The following is an 8,569-nucleotide window of genomic DNA, read 5'->3' as shown; positions in this document are numbered from 1 at the left end:
AGTAACTGCCGCCGCCGCCGCCGCCGCCGCCGCCGCCGCCGCCGTCGCCGTCGCCGTCACGACCACGTCGACAAGGACACGACACGAGCAGGCAGCAGCCCCGGCATCGCCGCGGTCGTCGTCATCTTCGTCACCGTCGGCGACTGGCGCATTGTGTACGGAGGACGTGTCGCCCCTTTCTTCTTTGCGCGTCTCCCCCCCCTCCCCGCTCCCCCCTGCCCGCTCGGAGCGCGGGGACGAGAGAGCATCGCGGAAAGCGCGAATGACAGGCGCGCGAGGGGCCCGAGGGAATATTAAAAACGTTCGGCGCGCGCGAGGACGGTGGAGATGGGCGTGCAGAGAAGAGACGCTGATGGCATCCGCGCGCCGCCGTCGCGCCATCCGTCGCTGCCCTGGCGCGAGTAAGCGTGACGAGTAACAAGCCCCGCGGATGTGTGTCATCACTCCGCTCGGTTTCGTCGACGTAAGAATGTGCCGGCGCAGCGCGCCGGGGATCTAAGAGAGATGGCTATTTAGGCGAAGCCTGCAGGAGGAAACAACCGCGCGCGTATTGTGGAGTTGAATACTCCGTCACCCTGCGTGCAGTGGCGCGGCAGTCTGTCTCTTATTCCCCCTCTCCCCCCCCCTCCATCCGTGTTTTTCCACACGAATGTCTCACTTGCTAAATAAATGCACGCGGCGGGTAAACCGAGCGGCTCGCTCCCCCTCCCGCGCGCGCCCCCGCGGTGGCTCCGCGCGCAACAGACCCGGTCCGCGTGCACGCTCTCTCTCTCTCTCTCTCTCTCGGAAAACAATTGGGTCGCTGAATAATTTCGCAGGCCGAGGCGCGCTTAACGAAGATTGCGATCGGACGTATCCGTGTCATTATCCGGAGGGTGAGGGGTGAAGAAAATTGCCGACGAGGCGGTGACGCCTCGTCGGCGGGAGTTTTCGAGAAGATGCTGTGATTGATTTCGAACGAGAGCACGGCTGAGTGGATTTTTTTTACCCATCCGAACGAGTTTAACCCATTAGCATCCGCGAGCGGAATAATCCGCACACAATGATTGTCATTTATCAGCAGCCGCGGAATAATACGCGCTCTCGGCGTTCACACTTGTCGCCAATGATGCGCGTTAACGCGCGATGATCGCGGGCCGACTCTGTCCAGTCGTGAACGTCTCCGATTTCTCTGAAGTTGGTTGCGCATTTAGAGCTGTGACGCAAATGAGTTAATATTTAAATGACGATATTTAAATATCGCGTCGTTTTTAAGCGTGATTATACATCTGCTTAGCCAACCAATTTGGCACCGCCTCGTTTTCTCGCCTTTCAAACTTTCAATCTTCCAAAGAGCGACTCTGGCACCGCGCTGCGGGCTCGGTCAGAACAGACACTCATTTGCTGGCGCACACAAACATGCAATCGCACGGGTGAACCTGGGGAGGCAGTAATCGCTAATGGCGACAGGTAACGTTGTTTGAATATTTTCCGTGTCAAATCTGCGCGGCAATTAAGCGCGGCTGCTTTTCGGGAGGTTTACGCGGGGCGAGATGCGAAAACGCGATTTCTCCGCGAATGCGTACTCCTGAATGTAAATTCCCCAGATTTACATCCTCCGCGCATCTGCCATTATTCACGCCAGCTGTGACAGCGAAGCTGTGAGAGAGCGCAATTTTTCCCGCCTGCTCTCGCATGCGCGCAAAGTCGCGCGAGAGAACTCGTTGATTCCGCCGACCAAGCGCCTGCTTTCCTGCGCGCACTCGCTCGCTCTCTCTCTTTCTCTCTCTCCTCTCTCTATCTTGGGGGACCGATAAACGTCGATCCTCGAGAAATCCGCCCGATATGGTCGCACGGACGAGGCTGCGGACACGTGTCGCGATGCGCTCGACATCGGCCGGACGCTCGTCGTTGTCGGATGACCGTGACGGCGAGAAAACGCCGGTTTCGTTCGGCGGGGTTTAAGTGCCGTCGCGACGCGGTTGTCACGATAACATTCACCGATACACAAAAAAAGGAAAAAGAAAAACCAGAAACCGCCACGTACTTGGAATTCTTTCGCCGCTGTTAACGATCGGACAGAGCACGCGTGCGCGTGGAGGGAGCTGGAGAAAAAGAGAGAGAAAGAAAGAGAAAGAGAGAGAGAGAGAGAGAGAGAGAGAGAGAGAGAGAGAGAGAGAGGGGCCGAAGAAGATAAGATTAACGAGACGCGATAAAGAGATAGTAATTGATAATAAACGAGTCAATGGAGGGGCGCGAAAGAAAAAAAAGTCCTCCGTTCAGGACAACGCACGCGCGTGTATACACGGTAGTTATTAAAAACAGAACGGTAATTACAGCCGGCGCCCTTTATTTTTCACTACGTCACCGGTACACACACGGCCGGGCGACATTCACCGGCGCGACGCGCGCTTTGTCGCGGTTTCGCGGATACGATAGTGGAGATTTAACGGAAGCCCGCTGTACGTTTTAACCGGCCGCAACCGCAACGAAGCTGAAAATTACGCGCTCGCGCGCCGCAATGCCCGTTCATAACGGCCGATCGATCTCTCTCTTCCTCTCTTTCTTTTTGTCTCTCTCTCTCTCTCTCTCTCTCTCTCTCTCGCTCGCTCTCTCTAATGCGTCTCGGGCTATTTACGTCGGGCCGTTCGCCACTCTCATTTTCATCTTCGCCCTCGCCGATTTTCAACGCTGCGCCTTTTCGCGAGAGGTCGACGTTTCTCTCGTCGACACCGGGCCGCGTCCTTGACGGCGATCGGAGCAGTATCGCCCGGGTCTTGAATTCTCTCACGATGGCGTGTACACACGGAGAGAGACCAGGGCGAGAGCGATCGAGCGAGGCGTAGGCAAAGCAACCGTAATAATGGACGAGAAAACGAGACGCGGACGGATCGACGGTGCAAGCAGGCAAGCAGAGAGAAGGGGAGAGAGAGAGAGAGAGAGAGAGAAAGAGAGAGAGAGAGAGACACAGAGGAGGCGAGCATTGCGGAGCAAGGTAAAACGAAGCGAGACGAGGCAAGGCAGGGCAAGGCAGGGCAGGGCACAGCGAACGCAGGGCCCGAGGGCTACCGCAGCGACGGCGAGGAGCGGCGGAACGGCAGGAATCGGCGACGACAAACCGGGCGAGTCGGGCCGGGGCGCGGAATGGTGAGTAGCGGGGAGAGAGGGGGAGGGGGAGAGAGCGAGTGAAACGGAGAGATCCGGAGGGCGAGAGAGAAAGAAAGAGAGAGAGAGAGAGAGGGAGGGAGAGAGCGAAGCGGAGCCGAGCCGTTGCGGAGGCGACGTGGCTCGGTCGTGTTTTATTTACTTAAGACCAGTAGCGAGCTCGGCGCAGGTAGAATTCCACAGCTGGAATCTTAATAAGGGTGGGCAGGGGTTCTCCCGCGGCTCCGCGCCGCGTCCCGTTGTCGTCTCCCTCGTGCCGGCGATTGCACCGAGGTGCCGCCGTGGCGACTGCTTCGTCTTCCTCGGCCGGGAAGAACGAGAAGCGAGAGCGAGAGAGAGCGAGAGAGAGAGAGAGAGAGAGAGAGAGAGAGAGAGAGAAGAGTATCGGCGGACGTGTGTGTACCGATACTTACACGCGCGGCGTGTGATATCCGTATCTCCGGAACTGCCGGCACGGCGCGACACGACGCTCCGCGATCTGCTCACTCGGAGAATCGATATCTCGATTTCGGAAAGCCCCGGCGAGATATATGCCGAGGCAGCAACTGGTCGCTCGCGCGCTGACGATCTTCCGACTCTCTCGACCGAGAGTGATCGCCATTGATCATTTATATTGTGTACTCGAGAGAGAGAGAGAGAGAGAGAGAGAGAGAAAGAAAGAGAGAGAGATAGCTGTAGAGTGAATATCCTCGTCAGCCTTTTTCTCTTTCCGCTCTTCCACGTCTTCGATAATAAAGATTATCGCGGCTGGGAGTTGAAGCTCTCGCGCGAGAAACGGAACGCTCGCAGCTGCCTAGAGATCTCTAGGCAACGACTTTTATTTTTGGCTAGCGACGCGCTAGCGATACGCACACGGCCGGCGGATAATGTGCCCGGAGTCGAACAAGAGGAAAGCGAGAGGGAAGGAGAGAGGGAGAGAGAGAGAGAGAGAGAGAGAGGAGTTTATGGTCGAACACGCGATAAGGGCGCCGGTCGTTTGTACAACGGCGCTCACGGATAAACGCGTGTCGCCGCGTGTTATCTCGTGAAATTTACATCCAACGGGTGGTAATTTTATCGCGCTACTCCGAAATCTCCCGCGCCTTCCCGCGCGCGTCCTGTCCTCGCCGCGAGGCGACACGTTCGTCGGAGAGAGAGAGAGAGAGAGAGAGAGAGAGAGAGAGAGAGAGAGAGAGAGAGAGAGAGAGAGAGAGAGAGAGCGTCGGTCATAAAATCGCGTTCGCTCGAATTCCGAGAAAGCCCGTCTAATTATGGCTCCCTTAATGCGAGAGCAGCGGCTGCTGCTGCTGCTGTCCTTGAGCGTCCATCCATAGACAATTACGGACGCACCCCCGGCGATAATTAGCCAAACCGGGCGAGAGCTCGCGCGCGCCGGAAGTGTGCGGAATCGTCGCGCGCCCGGCTATCGATACACAGCGGCGTGGCGGCCCGATATTTTCACGGCCGCCGGTCGTTCGCATTTCGTCCGGGGGCGCAGCGCGTCGGGGAAACGAACGAAGACACGCTTGTTAGACACCCCGAGTGTCTCCGAGCGCTCGACCGTTACGCGTAATTACGGCGGAGCTTAACGAGAGAGAAAAAAAAAAAGAGGAATCGACGCGAAGAGGAAAAGTTCAAGCTCGCTGGCCGAGACGAGGCCAGCGAAATTTCAATAAAATTCCGCTCGCTGTTCTCGAAGAGCTGATAGAATCGGCCGGCAAGGTTGCGCTTTACATCGCGCGAGAAAGAGTGGGAGGGAAAGAGGGAGACAGAGAGAGAGAGAGAGAGGGAGGGAGGGAGGGAGGGAACATCGGCCGTGGCGGTGCCGGCGAAATTATTGCGTCCGCCTAACTAATCCATACCGCAACGTATGCGACCCCTCAACCCCTCTACGTGCGTGGAGTGCGTGCTACAGTCGAGTGTACCATCGGGCGAGCTCATATAACGGGTGACTCCCGAGTGTCGGCCGAAAATAGCGCGCGTCACACAGAGGCGCGCGTATCCGGTCGCGCTCGTGAGAGCCGAGAGAGCGCGAGGCCGTGAAAAAGTTGTGTTTATTTCGCGCGCGCGAAATGAACAATCGCGGAGCGGGGGTGATGATGGTGGTGGTGGTGGTAGTAGTGGTGGGGGGAGGGGGGCGGAAATATCCGAATACTCTCACCTCTCTTTCGCGCCCCTTTGCAGGAACAATGGCGCCGAGAGGCAATCCACCGCCGCGCCGCGGACTCGCGAACCAGAGTGCGCGATCGACGGGATAAATCCGGAATGATAGCGAGCGACGACGACGACGACGACGACGACGACGACGACACGCGATACCGTGAAATCTCTCGAGATAAAGCGCAAAGCGCTCAAGCAAGCAGCGTGGAACGCAATCGCGCCGCGTCACACGCACGGTCGCGCACACGCGTCTCGTATCGCGCACGTGCTGCGAGAGCGCGCAATTTCGAGCCGGCCTCTCTCTCTCTCTCTCTCTCTCTTTCTCTCTCTCGCTCTCCATATCTCGTTCCGTGTACGGCGCGCGGTGCATACGCGCAAGCACGCTGCAGTGAGGTGCACACACGCGTGCGCACGTGTATCGCGGCACGCACGTGCTAAATTGCGGGGCGCGGTTGCTGCAGCTCGCGTTCGCGCGACGAGCAGAGTGAGTGAGAGAGAGAGAGAGAGAGAGAGAGAGAGAGAGAGAGAGAGAGGTAGAGCGAGCGAGGACGGGAGGAACGAACGCGCTCCGTTCTCGCGGCGTCTTCCTAACCGGAAGCGCATCTCGCGTGCGCGGCTCAGACGAGAGTAATGAATAAAAAGCGGAAGAGAGCGGCGCGCCTCGAAGACGCCCGGCCGGCGCGCGCGTTCGCGATGCACCGTAATTACGTTAACGCTCGCCGCCGGGAGGAGAGAGAGAGAGAGAGAGAGAGAGAGAGAGAGAGGGAGAGGGAGAGACAGCGCCAAGTTTCGCCGGCGATTTCACCTCGTGTTTATCTACAACGCGCGAGAGAGCCGCAGCAGCTTCTTCGCGTTTTATTCGAGTGCGAGTTTATCGTCTTCTCGTAAAGCGTCACGCTCTTTCTCTCTCTCTCTCTCTCTCTCTCTCCCAGCGCGACTCTTCTCACTCACCGTCGACGCGTAAACGAATCATCACGACGCCGGCGACGGCGGTCGTTCTTAATAACGATCGCTAATGCACCCGTCACGAGGAGGAGGCGACGCAGCGGGGCCACGCGCGCTACCGGGCGAAAATGATCGCCAGGCGGCTTGGCAGGACGCGCGAGTCCTGGTCCTCCCGGCGAGACGTGGAATTACTCCAACGACGCTAATTATCGTGCGCTAATGCGCTCTTGTAAATGTGAGCGCGGCGCTGAGATGCTGACATTAATATTATCGAGCTAACTACCACTTCGGGCCGGTAATAGTAGCTAATTCAGTAATGATACGTCTCGACACGAGAAGCCGACGATGCGTCGTCGTCGCGCCCGCTTCCTTCCTTCCGACGACGAAGAGAGGAGCGTCGTCGTCGCCGACGACGACGCCGCCGCGCCGGTCTCTCGCGGCTCTCTAGTTGGAGACACCCGGCAGCGTCTGTGCGCTCTCCCCCCTCTCTCTCTCTCTCTCGATTCGGGGGAAGGGAATTATAGTCGTCGTTGTATACTCAGTTTCGAGGCGGCCTCAGGACTTTTTGCAGCCGATGATGCAACGGGAGGACTCGGTTTCTGGGAATTCAGCCGCGTGGAGAGAAGAAAGATGTGCGGACGGAGCGTGTCGAGACCGACGAGGTTACAGGCGAGGGGAAAAAAAGACCCGGCAACTGATTCTTCGGTGTTATTTGGGCAGACCGAAACTTGCACTTGATGATCCCCCGGAGAGTCCCGTTCAGCCATCTTGATAACTCGCATTATCTCAACCGGCTCTTGACACGACTTTCGAGTTTCACTCGCGATAACAGATATGCTGTTCCTAGTCGCCGAGTCTCTCTCCGTTCAGTTGCACCGAGTGAATTTTTTCACGAGGAAATCTCGGCTCGGCCAACTAATCTTCTCTTATCCGGACCGGACGGAAAAGGGGCACACAAGGACTCCTGCAGGATGTGTCTGTACTGTGTTCACTTATCTCGGCCGAGACGGTTTCAACGCGACCGAGAATACGCAGCCGAATATTTCCCCGAGACGCCGGAAGTGTAGTTTCTCGTCGCGACGCGACGTGACAGACAATCGACGCCGAAGACTCGGCGATCTTACGCGAGTTGAGACTCCCAGTCGCGTCGTCGCTGCAGTCGCTATGCAGACTCGAGAGCGCGACTACAGCCGGCGGATAATTTGTCGCTCGGCTGAAGCAAATTCCGCAACATGTCGGAAGCAGGAAGTCGGCGACCGGGCGGGTTCGCGCGTGCACGCACCAGCCGGCTCCGTGTGCGCGCAGGGGGTTGGAACGATTACCCGATATATGTATGGACGTAACCCTCTTCGCGGCGCCCCCCCTCCCCCCGTCACTCTCTCTCCCCCTCTGTCGTCGCTACATAAAATCTACCACGGCGCCGAGATATAGAGAGGAGGGTGCGTGCAGGATCGGGGTTGCGAGAAGGGCAGGATCTCGCATAATGTCCGTGTAACACACCCTGCTCATCACGCGCCACTTGCTCCCCTCCCGCGTAAGTCTCTCTTCTCCCCGCGTCATCGAGGCGACCCCTGAAAACCTACTGGCCCTGAACAGACCCTGCGGTGGAATAACGTCTCCCCTCTTGTCCCCCCCTACCCTCCTTCAGCGCGCCCTCTCGTTTCGCCCCCCTTCTTCCTCCGATCGCATTCCTGTCCCGTTCCGTTTGTCTCTCTCTCTCTCTCTCTCTCTCTCTCTCTCTCCCTCTCTCTCTCTCCGTCCGCCGCTCGCTCCATCCCTCTCCGTCTCCCTCGCTCTCGCTCTCGTTATTAACTCGCCGACTCGCACATGCGAGTTATGTTTATATTATGATATTAATAGAGGATAATGCGCGGCCTCCATCACCAGCGGTAGCACCCGTCGCAGCAGGTTGTTTGTCGGCCCTAAGAGGGTGCCCAGGGCCGTATAACCGGGTCCGGGGCGTCGAGAGCGCAGGTGCCTCGGGGGCACGTCGATCGGACGCGCCTCCTTCGCGGTACGATGCGAGACCCATTAATCGACACGTCCATGCAAATTCCACCTAATTTGTATCGCTTCCTTCTCTCTCTCTCTCTCTCTCTCTCTCTCTCTCTCTCTCTCTCTCTCTCTCTTCCTCGTCCAGCGCTGCCCTCACTCTTAGTGCGCCTCGTTGCCTTTCAAAGACGCGAGAGCACTGGTGAATTTGTGCCGGACACGTCGCGCTCTCGCCAACGGATAATTTGGCCGTTCAATTAACCACGGCTCCGGTTATTCCCGGCGATATCGCGGAGGAGAGAACGAAAGACACGCAAGAGCAGCGAAAGGAAATAAGGTGAGGAGAAGG

This window comes from Harpegnathos saltator, unplaced genomic scaffold, assembly GCF_003227715.2.
Source record: "Harpegnathos saltator strain DR-91 unplaced genomic scaffold, Hsal_v8.6 scaffold36, whole genome shotgun sequence".
NCBI lineage: Eukaryota > Metazoa > Arthropoda > Insecta > Hymenoptera > Formicidae > Harpegnathos > Harpegnathos saltator.
The sequence above is the reverse complement of the archived record's forward strand: the minus strand, read 5'-3'. Positions refer to the sequence as shown.